The sequence below is a fragment of the Tamandua tetradactyla genome, chromosome 6 (assembly GCF_023851605.1).
Source record: "Tamandua tetradactyla isolate mTamTet1 chromosome 6, mTamTet1.pri, whole genome shotgun sequence".
NCBI classification, from domain to species: Eukaryota; Metazoa; Chordata; class Mammalia; order Pilosa; family Myrmecophagidae; genus Tamandua; species Tamandua tetradactyla.
The window spans coordinates 67,655,034-67,670,186 of record NC_135332.1 but is presented as its reverse complement, the minus strand read 5'-3'; positions in this window follow the sequence as shown (position 1 = coordinate 67,670,186).

Below are 15,153 nucleotides of genomic sequence, written 5' to 3'. Positions count from 1 at the left end.
ACTCTCACTCATGACAGATTTTGGCTAATTGAGCAAACTAAAACTTTGCTTGGAAAAGAAAGGCTGATCAAATGCCAGCTAGAAGGCAAATCGTATCAACAAGCTTTTGAAAGGAACGGAACTAAATCACAACTTCTAATTCTGATTACAGTTTTTTAAAAGCAGGGAATTAAATTTAAAACTTTTTTTTTCTATTGCACACGCCTCCACCCACCATGTGACAATACTGAAGTAGATTAGAGTATATGTTTTCCCTGGTTTCAAGTTCTTTCATCCTTCCTCAAATTGCCTTAACAATGGGAGCATCCATTTGTCCAAACAGACATGCGAATGAGGAGATTAATGAGCTGAACTTTAACCTTGTAAGTATTTGTTCCAGGGCTCTGGGGAAAAGCATTTCCGTGTCAATGAAAATTCCCAAACCATCTCTGGTAATTTGGTATTAAAAATAGTTCTGTCAAATGTGTCTTGAGGCACAGTAAGCATTGTCCTCTCCCTGACCTCAAGCTTCTTAGCCTTCAGATTCCCCTCTCCCCATCCTTTCACCATTCTTCCTTTAAAAGAGCTTCTCTTCAACAATGGTATTAGCTGTCATTTACTAAGCACCTCCTACATCAGGCAGTATTTAACTCTTTTAATCATGATCAGCATCTTATATTTTTGAGCATTTACTATATGCAAGCCATTCTCATATTATCTCATTTAAATTTTTATTAGCATCACAAAGTAGGTGTTTTTAAAAGTAGAGTCACCTATTTACTTATGCCTCAGTATCAGAAGATGAGATGGGAATTGGGCTTTATTAAAAACTTGATCAGATAAAAGGAATGACTCTTGAGCGTTTTTTGTTTGTTTGTTTGTTTTTTTGCATATGACCTTGTCACAGTAGCATAGGGAATAGCTGGTGTTCACAAATGGAGGAAGTCCTGGTCTTCCATCACTCTATCTCAGGAAGGCTGTCCTCCTTTTCCTGTAATGTACTTTGCAGGAAGAAAGGCACAAATATGGATCAAGAATGTAGAAATTCACCAGAGTGGTAAGTTTGGAGTCAAAGGAGTGTAGTGTGGTGGCTCATCTCCAGAGACGGCCTCCCACAATATGTGTCTGCTGCTTCTCACATCAAGAGAGAGAGCTTATTTTCCCTCCTTTTGAATCTAAGCTGACCTTGTAAATCCTTTGAGTGTAGTTAAAGTAACATTCTGGTACTTCCAAGAGCAGGCCTTAAAAGGACAATCAGCTTTTGCTTCCCTTTTCTTGGAACCCTCCTTTTTGGAGCCCAGTTACCATGTCAAGAGGAAGCCTAAGGAGCAATGTGGAAAGGCCTATATGGAGGAGAACCAAGAGCTCCTGCCAAGCTCCCAGTTGGCAGTGAGTGTCAATAAGTTGTAAGCTATGTGGTTGTGGTCCTTTTTGACTTCCCCAGTCATTCTAAAACTCCAGTCAGCACCACAAAAGACTGAATTGCCTATCTAACACACAGAATGAGAAGTAATAAATCATTTTTGCCTTAAAGTACTGCATTTTGGGGTGGTTTGTTGTGCTGCCATCAACACCCAGAAGGCTTCTGTTTCCTCATACAGTGCTGTTTTATGTGATCTATTTGTTGGAAATGTCTTTCTTTTCCTTTCTAATTCTTCTCTCCCTTAGAATTCATGTCGTAGAATCATCAGGGCTAATGAAAGTCTCCTTCCTGCCTAGAAAGTAGTTGGGTTGCCTTTCTCACCTTCCACTTAACAGAACTCGCAAGACCTGGGTGGGATTCAGGGGAGAGAAGACAAGCAACTAGTGGGCTCTGTCTTCTGTTCTGAGAGAAGGGCTTTCACTTACCTTGGTTTCAATTTTGTATGTCTCTACTCAACAACAAAATGGCTCAATTTGGGGAGCGTGATTAGTTGGCAACCCATAGTAATGCCTCCAAGGGGGCTGTTTTGGCAACATGCATCAACTAGAATACCCCTTAAATTGACCAGTAGTGACTTCCAGGAATCTTGTGTTAGGAAGGCTCCTGAAACCGCACTGGGAGCCACCAGAGAAGACTGCTACACTCAAGATGCTGTAAAAAAAATGGGGGGTATACAGGCCCCAATTTGTACTCACCATTTAGTGTTTCAGGGGCAATGACAAACCATAAGGACAGCTACATCTTGTTTTTATTCCATGCCATTTCAACCTGATTATACTATCATTTTAATAATCCTTAGACTCTATATTACATTTTAATAGTCTGATTTGCATTTACCCCCTCTATTTTTCTGGTTGATAAAATTTTAAAAGGATATCTGTTGTATTCAAGATGACTTTTTACTTGGGATGCAAAGTTGTGAGATGTGTGGGAGCCATTTGTCTTAGGTAATAACCTCCCTTATCTTATCAAACCAGGCTCTGACTATGGAAGGACTCTTAATTCAATTGTTTTTAATTTTGCTATTTGTTGACTGGCTGAATGAATAACTCCCTCTCACACCTCATTTAGGCTTCTCACACATTTGTCTTCAACTCTGAAGAAAGATTCTAAAGACTGACCAAGAGAATAAGTAGAAATTTTGAAGGTATTTTATAAGGTTTCTATAAAGACTCTAATTACTTTCATGGATAGAGGAAGGTAGAGAGCTTTGTGTCAAGTATAATTGCTGTTACCAACAGCAAATATTTAATGCATGTCTTCCATGTATCAAAACTTGTGATGTGAATATGGCAGTGGTTCTCATCTAGGAGTGATTTTGACCCCCAGGATTGCTTGGCAGTGTCTAGAGGCATTTTTGTTTGTCACAATCGAGAGGGTGCTATTGGCACATAGTGAGTAGAGGCCAAGATGCTGGCAAACATTTCACCATCCACAAGATAGTACACCATGACAAAGACTTATCCAGCCCAAAAGGTCAATAGTGCCAAGTTAAGAAACCCTGATCTGTGCTTATAAAGACATACTGAACATTGATGGGTCCTTTTCTTCCTTTATCCTCTCTCCCTTGGGAAACATCTCACCTAGCACCAAGGGCTTTAAATCACCCCTTTAACTTATAACTCTGAATTTTCTATCTAAAGCTTCTGACATGTCTTCTCCTCTGAGATGGACTCACAGATCCGAATGGGTGATTTCACTTGTCCACATAGATGTCTCTCACTAAGCATGCCCAATATAGAGCAATTTATTTTCTCTCCCAAACTTGTTCCCTTTCCAAACAAATATTGCGCCATTTTGCCAACTGGTCAGGGCCAAAGCATGATTCTTCTCATTTTCTGATTATGTATACCCAATATGTTTTATTTGTTTGTTTGATTTTGGGGAAGTGCATGGACCAGGAATCAAGCCCAGTTTCCTGCATGGCAGGCAAGAATTCTACCACTGAGCTACCCTTGCACCCCGCCCCCCAATCTGTTTTAAAATCCAAGGAATCTACATTCTAAATATATCTTAAATCTCCTTCTTTGCTTTACCTCCTCTGTCCCTCCCTCATTTCGGGCTGCCACAGTGTGTAGGTCCCTAAAATTAATGGGACAACTTTCTAAATCGTTTACCTTCATCCTTCATCTCTTGTCCCATCCCCATCCAATCTACATATAACACCCACATGTAAATTGGATCATGTAATTTCCTAGTTATAAACCTGTCAAGTCATCCATTGCTTTTGCAATATGACCTGTATGTCTTTGCTGACTTACAGAGCCTCATATGCTCTGACTGGTCTCCACTTGCTGCTGTTAATTCCCAGAACATTGTCCACCAGCCACATAGACTATTTTCCTTAACTTGTTGAGCTCGCTCTCTCTAGAAGTGTTTGCATTAGCTATTACTTTCCTCCAGAAGAGGGTGTTTTCTCTTGACTTTTACAAGGTTGGTTCCTTCTCAGCATTCAAATGTCAACTGAAATATTACCTCCTCAGAGAGGACTTCTCTGATCACCCAATCTAAAGTAGTCATCATAATCTCTCTATGATGTGTCATCCACACCCTGTTTTGATTCTCTGCTTAGAACATACCACTACATGCTATTATTCTTGTTAATTTGTTGATTTTTTGTTTTCACCACTACTATAGAAGCTCCATACAATAAGGGAAAACCTTTTCTTTCTTCTAACTACTATTTCTTCTACCTAGAATAATGCTGAGCTTATTATGCCTTAGTTTGCCAGGGCTGCTGTAGCAAAGTTCCTCAACTTGGTTGCCTTAAATAGCAGAAATTCAAACTCCCACAGTTTTGGAAGCTAAGAGTACAAAATCAAGATTTTGGCAAGAGCATGCTTTCTGTGAAGCCTGTAGCATTTTGGTGCTGGCTTGCCAGCAATCCAGAACTCAAAATCTCTGCCTCCATCACATGGACACCTCTCTGCGTCTGATTGTCTCCTTCTGCAGTGTCTAAACTTCCTCTGTTTATTAGGACTCCGGTCATATTGGAAGAAGGCCCACTCTGATTCAGTTTGGCCTCATCTTAACAAACAACGTCTTCAAGGACCCTATTTACAAATGTATTCACACTCACACATCCAGGAATTAAGATTTGAATGTGTCTGTATGGGGGACATGATTCATTCCATAACAACTCATTAGACACTCCATAAATATTTTTGAGGTCATTAGAACAGATAGAAAAAAAATGGCCTTTGTCAAAATGAAGTAGATTTAAGTGACTGGGAAATAGGGAATAGACTGTGAGTAATTTGATTGGATTTTTGAAATGGAGAAGGGAAAGGCTTTGGATGGAAGGAGCAAGAGTTCTAAAAAGATCACCTTCTTGTAGATGAGAGAAATCTCAGCCTGGGTTTAATGCTTAACCTTTGGTAGGAAGGGGATGTGGTTGGTTGGGTTCCATCAAACCCACTGTTTTCCTCTACAAATGTTTATGCTCTGAGCTCCCCTTCTCCCAGGCCTGATGGGCACCTGGGAGAGTCTGCACACTGGTGCTATTAGCACAGATGGTTGTCATATGTATGCAAATGAGGAACAAATTGAATTTGGTGTCCCCTCTCGCCAGCTGTCCTATCAGAGAAGGCTCCCACAGCAGTAAGAACACGGCTGCTACACCACTAATCTGTCACCACAGATTAAATACAATGAGCACATTAATCACCATTTGTCTCTAGTACAAAGGAAAATATCTTGTTTTTCAAGTACATTCTGCTAAAAGAAGATGTCCAGCCTTGTAGAAACACGGCCCAACAAGGGCACGAAGCTTCATTAGTGAGGAACAAGAGGCAAATGAAGAATGAAGAGCCCTAGGCTGCAAGCTGCCCTCAGAACTATCTGCTGGTGGTGAGGCTTCGAGGAGAGGTGAGGGAGGATAGACCACTAAGGGCAGGTAGTCAGCTCTCACTTTATCTGAACCTTCAAACTCTTGGATCCAGCCCAGAATTTCAAAGAGTTAATTCAGCCTAGCAGACTCCCAAGTAATCAAGAGTTGACTGAAGCAGGTATGTTAAATGGATTATTATTGTTGTTGTTAATTTAGTAGAAAGTGGAATAGATAGAGCGCAAGTTTGGGATTCAAGAGAGCAGATTTTAGTTTTGGCCATAAACCTAGAATTTGCTTAGAAATTGGATTAGACCCAGTGATTGTTCATCTTTTGCAAGGGTCGGGGTTCATTTGAGCATCTAATGAATGCAGTGAGCTCTGTTCCCACAAGATATATGGATGCACACTTTTTATAAAGGCATTCCTCATTTTATTGCACTTCCCTTTATTGCACCTAATATATATTGCATTTTTTACAAATTGAAGTTTTGTGGTAACCCTGGGTCGAGCAAGTCTATTGGCACCATTTTTCCAACAGCTTGTACTCACCCCATGTCTCTGAGTCATATTTTAATTAAGGTATGTATATATTTTTAGACATAATGCTATTGCACACTTAGAAGACTATAGTATAGTATAGACATGACTTTTATATGTACTGGGAAACCAAAAAATTCACATGACTGGCTTTATTGGGATATTTGCTTTATTGTGGTTGTCTGGAACCTAACCCACAATATCTCTGAGGTCTGCCTATACTTAGTCACAGGATATTCACTCTCTCTCTCTGCAACCTTTCTATGCACCCAAGTAAAGAAGATTTTGACTAGATGACCTTTACCCTGAGCACTTCCCACCACCAATATGAGATCAGTTCCTCAACTATCCACCTCTCACTTTTATAGACTAAGAGTCTGTGTTGTTGGCATTCACTGGTTCATTAATTCATTCAACAAACATTTCTTGGGATATGCAATAGTAAGGCAAACAGAAGCCATCCTGGTGTTCATGAGAATTACACTCTGGTAGGGGAGACAGCTATTAATCCAACAAATGCAGAAATACTTATGAAATTTCAGTTGAGAGTAAGGCCTACACTAGAGAATCACATGGTGCTTAAAGAGAGATTAGGGGGATTCATCCTTATCTGTGGTAGGGAAGGCTTCCGTGAAGAGGTGACAATTATGCCAAACTCTGAAGGAAGAGGCAGAGTTAACCAGGCAAACAGAGGTGTCGAGAGTTCCCTGCAAAGGGAACAACTAACAGCATTTCGAAAGCCTTTGGTATTAGAAAAGCACATGGTCAAGGAATTAAAGTAAGACTAGCGCAAATAGTTTTCAGAGAGTGAGAGGCAGCATGGTGAAATAGGTTGTCTGAGGGCAGGAAGGTTTTTGTAGAGCCTGTGAAGGAGGCCTGCTTTTTATTCTAAGAGCAATGGACCATCCCTGCTGGGCTTTAAGCGAGGTGAGCTGATCAGATCAGCACTTTGGGGAGATTATTTCTCTTCAACATTGAAAACAGGTATTGAATCTTGGAGAGGGTTTAGCTAAAAGAGTCTCAGACCAAAAGTCAATCATGTTGTACTTCCATACTGGACAATGTAAAGGATTCAAAAGAAATAGCAGACAGTGTCCTGCAGCATAGTTTTAGTGTAAAGGGGGAGAGAATTCAAGGACACAGTATTATGCCAATAACTAAGAAACGCTTTTGGGTGGGGAGGAGTCAGGAGCATTTGAGCCAAGTTTGGCACAAGTCTTGTCCTCAAAGTCCTTAGGGTCAGTTTTTGACAGTCAAGACTTTCACATGCACACCTAAAAAATAAACAGAAGAGTGATTATGACAAAATGTGTGTGTGTGTGTGTGTGTGTGTGTGTGTGTGTGTGTATCTTGCGGCACTTGCGGAAAGAGAGGAATATCATTCTTGTCAATTTAAACCCTAAGGGCTCCCAACTTTGAGAAGCAGTTTTCTTCAAGTGAACCCAAGCAGCTGTTGTTGACAGTTGTGTTGGCAGAAAAAGGAGAAGCTGCTCTTTAATGGAAATAACTAGTATGAAATTTCACATGATGTTAAGCCAATCTGTAAGCATCTTGGTTTCCTGGCTGTTGTGACAAATACCCCACAATGGGTTCTCTGAAACAACAGGAATTTATTGGCTCATGATATCAGAGACTGGAAGGCTTGCTTCCTCCCAGAATTGGTAGCATTTTGGAAGACTGGTAATTCTTGGGTTCCTTGGCCACCAGTCATGTGGCCATGTTCTCTCCTATCCTGGGTTTTGTGCACTACTAGCTTCCTGTCTTCAGCTCCTCCCTAAGGCTGTCCTGGGAATAGGATTTAGATCCCCCTGAAGCAGGTGGCCATAACTTCACTAAAAATAACATCTTCAAATGGTCCTATTTAGTGGGTTCACATCTACAGAATGAATCAAGATTGAGAACGTGTTTTCTTCCTGAGTACATAATTCAACCTACCACAGTAAATGAGACTACAGTATATAAAAAGAAGCCTGTGGGAATAAGGTTGCATCAGAGGCAAACATTTTTCCCTAGAAGGTCAAAGGAAATAGTGATTATATCCTTGGTAGTATATGAAGTAGATTGCCAGTTGACCAAAAGAAGAATGGAAATATTGGAGAAGGGAAAGTTGATTAAGAATGAGTTTAATGAAAATCTTATTCTTAGAACTCTATCTTAAGCAAAGTAAGAAAAAAATGTATAAAAACATTTATTACTAAAAAATGGAGGTAATCTACACATTTCCATCTCCAAAAAGTATTCGTTAAATTAATAGTTAATGGCCAATTATGCAAAAGGATACTATGGAATTATTTTTAAAGAATCCTGTGTGGACATTTATTTACCTGGTAATGTGGTAACTACAATAGGTGTTGAAATAATATTTATTATACAATCCCATTGATACAGGTAAATATTTATAGAAACCATCAGATAAGACTCCCTCATCTTTCTTCCACCACATTCACAAACCTACCTTGATTAGTAAGCACAGTCTCCAGCTTCCATCAGAGGTATCCCTGCTCCCATCAAATGTCTATCATTTTACTAACCATGTGGACTCTATCTCCTCTGGCTTTCTCAGGGAGATACTGCTGTCATTATCACTGTTTTTTCTTTCATCCTAAGATTTGTCTTCTCTATTAGGTCATCCCCATCAGCATAGTGAAAAAAGGCTCTCCATTCTCCCCACATCCTACACTAGCTGCTGCATCATTTATTCTCATCCATTTAGAGCAAAACTCAGAAATATAGCCTGTTAAGGCCTATTTCCACTGCGACTTAATATAATCTGGTTTATGTCCCTACCACTCTATGAAGCTTGCTTTCCCCAGGATTACCAATTGCCTCCATGCTGCTAGAAGCTTTGGTCACTTCTCGAACCTGAACTGATCCATGCACACCATGGCATTTGATACCAATGACCTTGCCTCATCCCCAAATGCTCTCATCCATGTTTTCCTTTTCTTTTCTGGCCTCCACTTCTCAACCAACATCTCATGTTGAGATCCTGCAGGTTTGGTTCAGAGTCCTCTTTTCTCCCCTAGTATACTTTCATGCAGATAGTTGTTCTCAACTCCTTCTGCACAATAGCTCATCTGGGAATGTTCCCTGAAGCAGTGATGCCTGGACTCTGAACTAGAATCTCTGGATGTGGCGCTGGCAGGTTTTTCTTTTTCTCTTTTTCTTTTTTTTTAACATGGGCAGACATTGAGAACTAAACCCAGGTTTTCAGCATGGCAGGCGAGAGCTCTGCATACTAAGCCACCGTGGTCTGCCCTATGGCAGGTTTTAAAAGCCTTATAGGTGGCCCTCATGTGCATTCATGACTGGGGAACCATGCTCTGGGTAGTTTCATTCAACTCCATGGTTTTATTTATTATCATCACTATGCAGAATTGTTTCTGAATTTATATCTCAGTCCCTCCACTCACCTTCTTGGAGGAACGAGGCCAACACAGTCTGAAGGGACTCAGCGCCCCTTGATGACATTTCTCTTGCATGGGACCTGGGTAGGGTGTCACTATCATTTCAGGAGAACCATACTGGGTTCCTGTAGTGTCCTGCCAATGTGTATATCATGCCTTTCAGAAATTCTTGTTCTTTTGTGCAGATTGTACCAGTCTCTTATTTATTTTCTCAACAGAGATAGACATTTTTACTTGGAAAATGGATGGACAAAAACAATTATCCTTTCATTCCAAATTCTTGTTGGCTGGAGAAACATCTCTCATGCCACTGCATTTCCAGCTAGTATACTCAGTGTTGTACATTTCATCAGTACTAATCTTCACTCTATACAACCTCCCCCCATTGATGACGCCAAGTAAATAAGCTCCTTTGGTTGCTCTGCAGCATAATATTAATATCTTCATTCATTTTTCCTCTAATAATATTTCCTTCCCATCTTGTAGCAGACTCTCAATTGTTTTGAGAGTCTTGCTAATTGTTTTCTGAGTTTATTCCACAGTGGTTCCTATACCCTTATCTCTGGCAACCACCGTTTGAGCATCTGAAAGCATGGGTTTTTGAAGGCTCCTGTCCCCCACTTCCTCATTAACTGACTTGGCAGCTGGATTCACTGTTATGTGCTAGTCTTGCAGTTTCAGTATATGTCTCCCTTGTAATGTTCTTCTCCCACCTGGACTGCTGGCCTTGAAATGTTGCAAACCCTCTTCTCACTCTCTGCCTGCTAAGACTCCTTTAGAACTTCTTGTTCATTAATCCTTTCCTGCTTTATGATCATATTGCTCACAGTTCTCTTCCTTGGGGGATTTTCATGTCCACATTCTGTCCTCTGCAGGCTTTGGGGTTGGGGTAAGGCAACAGGCACATTTTTGCTGGGGACAGACAAAAGATTCAAAAGAGATGCTCGAAGTCATGGATTCCTAAACATCTGAATCTCGTATTATCTGTAAAGTTGGTTGACCCTTTTTAGTGTGAATCATAGGAAAGCAAAAGGTGAAAGGGAGGCTCAAAGACAGCTGTCCTTGTCTTTGTCCAAGTGAGATAGGGCATGGTATGGTGAAAAGAATGCAGGCTTTCATGTCTGGCAACCAGAGTTTTATCTTTCTTTGAGTAACTGGCCTTAACTGTTGAAACTTTGGCTTCCTTGTGTATAATATGGACACATTAGAATCTATCTTCCAGCATCTGCCTTTGTGTAACACTGGGGATGCTCAAGAATATTCCCTTTGGAAGAGGGCAGGAGCCAGAGGCAGCCAGTGTTTTCCCTCTAGACTTTCTGTCCAGGCCTCCCCAGATGCTAGAAGTAACCTCAGGGAGAGCGCAGTGAATCCTGGGAATGGAGTATGGTGGGGAGCTTTGGCCTCTAGACCACTCTCTTTTTTTAAATGGCTTTTATATTGTGCAAATGTTCATCATTGAGACCTAAGACAGTACCCTCTCTTTCAGGCAGCACCTACTCTGTCTCTTTTAGGGCTTCCAACTACTTGTCTTACCCATGGCTGCATCTATTCTTTTTTAAAAAGGTTGTCCATAGCAATGTCTACCACTTATTAAATATCAGTTATGTGCCTGCCATTTAAACATCTCACCTCCGATCCTCACAAAATCCATGCAAGAGAAGTACATGTTATTTTTAGGTCAAGTTCACATAGATGATAAGCGACAGAGCTGGGCTTTAAATACAAATGTGTGGTTTCAAAGATCATGCTTTCTCCTGTTTAGTATTGGACCTGCCTACAATTCCCTTCCTCATTCCCACTTTTATTTGCAGATGACCTGCCACCCACCACCCCTGCTGGAGGAATGAGTTTACAGGGGCACAACTGTGCTATTCTACCCCCACTGGCTAACCCTTGTAAAAGAATGGACCTTATCTTTAGGGGAAACCAGTTTATAGCCAGGCTCAATCCATCAGCTCCTCCTCAGAGGGTTGTGGGCCCTGGAGCTGACAGCAAAGTTGGGCCATGGGCCAAAAGGACATTAGCGTGCAGAGGGGTGCCTGCAGCTGACACCAGAGGGATGCAACCGGGGAAGGGATGGGGGCACGTGTCCCACTTCCCGTGAAACCCTGCCATGCTTCTCATGCTTGGAACTCTGTGTCCTTCCACTAAACGCCAGCCCTGCTTCTTCCACAGTGCACCCTTTGAAATTAAAATTGCGACTTATTTTGACTGGGTAATGCGTTCACAAGACTCAAAATTTGAAAGGCGCAAAAGAGTATACAATGAACATTACATGGCCATCCCTTTTCCTGACCCCGTCACCCAGCCACCGATGTTTCCTGCTTAGATGGAAAAACACTGCTATTGATTCTTACCTGAAACATTGGGCACAATACAAGGGTTTTCATATATAGCTGTATTTATGTACACACATATTATTTTGGTGGATATAGGTAGCATATGAGACCTAGTTTTCCTTTTCTCCACTGCTTTTTACTTTCAATTATAATTTTTTTGAGTTGGTTATGTAATAATAGCACATTTAGAGCCCTTTCATTAAAATAAAAAAACATTGTTTCGGTTTATGGTATTCCATTATATGGATACTTCAAAATATGTTTAACACCAAAATATATTTAGCCAATATCCTACTGATGGGTGTTATTTTGTGATTATAAACAATTCTATATTGGATTTTATATATATGTATAAAACATAATAAAACTTGTAATTTTGCTATTTCATAAGTTTGTGAGTATTTTTCATAGCTACATTCCTAGAAGCAGAATTTCTGTATCAAAGGCAAATGTTCTTTAATTTCTGGGCTATTGCCAAATTGCTGTCAATAAAGGCACATTTTTCACTTGCCCAGCAATGCAGGAGCATGCCTCTTCCCCCACAATTTACAAAAACATTGAATTATGCAACATTTAACCTCCGTCCATTTGATAGTGTAAAAAATGGCATTTGGGAATTTTATTTTCCTTTCTCTCATTTCATTATGAGTGAAGCTGAATATCTTTTCATACTTTTAAGGTGTATTTGCATGTGTATCTCCTTTTCTGTGAAATGTCTGTTTGTAATATTTGTCCATTTTCCACTTAGATTCTTCATCTTTTTCCTCTTGATTTTGGGGCCTTTTCGTACATTAAGTAAATTATCATTGTGTGGCATAGGGAGCTTTTTTTTTTCTCACAGTTTTTCTTTGTTTTTCATTTATAGATTTTATTTCACTGTAGTTTTTTGTTTTGTTTTGTTTTAGTGGTGAAATGCTTTAGTCCCAGGGAAGGGACAGGGGGCGCGTGTCCCACTTCCCATGAAGCCCTGCCATGTTTCTCATGCTTGGAACTCTGTGTTCACCTTTTATGGAACTCTCTTCACTACAGCAAGATCAGAACATTTTAAAATCATTTAACTTTAATGTTTGCATCTTTGGTTAATGTTAAATTTATTTTAGTAGCGGTAGAGATTTTTCTTTTTGTTTGTTCATTGATTTGTTTTATTGAGTTATGACAAGTCAAATTGCCTATTTAAGTTATTTATTTCCATTCTATTTCTGGTTTATTAATATATATGCTAAAGTTTTCCTCTGAGTTCTGCTTTAGCTTTATCCTATTGGTTCTAGTATGTAGTGTTTTACTTATAATTATTTTTCCAGCTACTTGCAATTAACTCAAGATTTATTTAAAAGTTTAAAATTTTCCAGATGGTTGGATACTTTTCCTACTAGTTTTGTAATTACTTTTTAGTTTTGTTTCATTGTGATCAGACACAAATTTTGAACTATTTCCTCTTTTAGGAATTGACTTAAGTTTACTTTCTGGGCTAATAACTGGATAGATTTTTTTTTTTGCGAATAATTCATGGGCACTTGCAATGGAGGTATATATTTTTTGTTTTCCAGCAGAGATAGTTAAATATATATCAGGATATCCATTTATTAATTATGTTCTTTGGTGCTTAATTTAATCCTTATTTTTTGTTTGTTTGTTTGTTCACTTCTTTTCTGGGCTGGAAGTCTCCTATTATTGTATTTATTTCTCAAGTATTTCTCGTCATTTCCTTTAGCCCCACAAGGATAGATTCTATTTAACAACATGTTTTTTTGGCATACATGCAGTTTCAAACCACCACACATGATAATGCTGTTATTTGATACACAATTCATCAATAACTGTTAGATCTTTATTGTGAATGGAAGCTTCATTATTTTAAAATAGTCTTTGATTCATTGAAGTTCTTTTGCCTGGAATGTGTTTTGTCTGTTATTAAAATCATGATTACTTCTTTCTTTAGATTTTCATTTGCCCTTGCTTATATTTTCAACCATTCTGGTTAATTTTGTTTTATGTTGACTTTTTTATATAGTAAAATGCGGGGTTTTGTTTTGCAATCCAATCTTGATCTCTTTTTCTGCTAAAATGTGAAGTGAAGCTCAATTACATCGTGATATATAGGTGTGTTCTTAGTTCTGTTGTCTATTTAAAATATTCTTCTTCTTGGTTTTTTAAAAAAACTTCTTTATGGTTGGATATTCTAGTCCTTTGCTGTGTGTTTGTATATGTGTGTGTTCTGCTAATTTAGAAGAATTGTATTTTAGTTTAAGGTGTTACCTTTATGTACATAAATATAGATGTTAGACATTTCTATATACTACTTAAGTATCCATCAAAAACAACAAAATTGGTATATTATACTTTCTTCATATTTTCCCTTAGATTCTACCACACAATTTTAATAGATATTGTTTTCTCAGTGCTTCACTTATGATTATTATATGTACTTACAACTCAATTACTCAATAGATCATCTTTAAATTCTATTTTTCCCTCTCCTCCCAAAGCCACAATGCTATATCTCAACTTTTTCTGACTTTCTTTTCAAACACTTATTAGAGATTTTTTCCCTATGTTTTCAGGGTTTTAATTTTTTATATTCATTTCTGAGCCAGTATTCACTTTTGTTTTCACCTTAGCACTACAAATCCATCACTCTTTTTGTCATTTTTTTTTCCATTTATCTCCACTTAGACTTGATTTATCCTCTAAGAGTTCTCTTCTTTAAGGTTACTAATTATTTTTATTATGTATCAGTTGTGTCTTTCTTTTTTTGCCTATTGTTTTCTTTTCCATCCTTTCAAACTCTGATGATTCCATTAAATTTTCTTTGCTTTCTTCATTTCTGTTCTCCAAGTCCCTTTCTCTATTTTCAACAGTGTTTATTCACTGATGTACTATCTTTATTGTCATGTTTATGGATTTATTTTTTCCTTCACTTTTTCCTGTCTTTCCAACTCATGTTTCTTTCCCTTCTATTGCTTCATTGATCTTTCCTGAGCCCTTGGATCTCTGCTTTGTGCTTTTATGTAATAAAGAAAACTGTTTTATATACATTTTGTTGAATGACAGCAGGCTTCATCAGGTTTCCTCAGTCCATGGCAGTGTTTGACTGTTGGGTCTTCTGCCATTTTCTTCTCCCATGTTCGTTCTCTTTTGATTGCCATGTATCTCTGAACAGGGACTTCTTCCTAAGCTGGCTATACCCAGTAATTCCATGGTGGGGCAGGGGAAGACCTTTAGGAACTCTCTTCATGATAGCGAGTTTTAAGTGTGAGTGAGTCTTCTAGTATGTCCTTTTCCCCAACTAACCAAGATTGGCAGACACAGAGTTGCTTGTGATGCAGAGAGCTTTCTCCCTCACCCTGCCCCACCAAAACGCTCCTTGCACGTGACTTGCTTGAGTGCTTCCACATCCCACACTGCCTTCCTTGTTTTTGTTTAGTGTCAAGCCAGGTTGAGAGAAACTTCCTCTACCAGCCTTCTCACCCAGTCCCATTGTCACAAGAAAAGGGCTCTTGGTTTTTCTCCCCTCCCCTTCTGCTAGAGAATTGCATTCTCCCAACTTTATCAGAGGTCCATACGTTCGAAGCCCTCTTTGCCCCTTCTCCAAATCTGTTTGCTGCCCATTTCACTTTCTTATATTTTGCAATTTTAGGG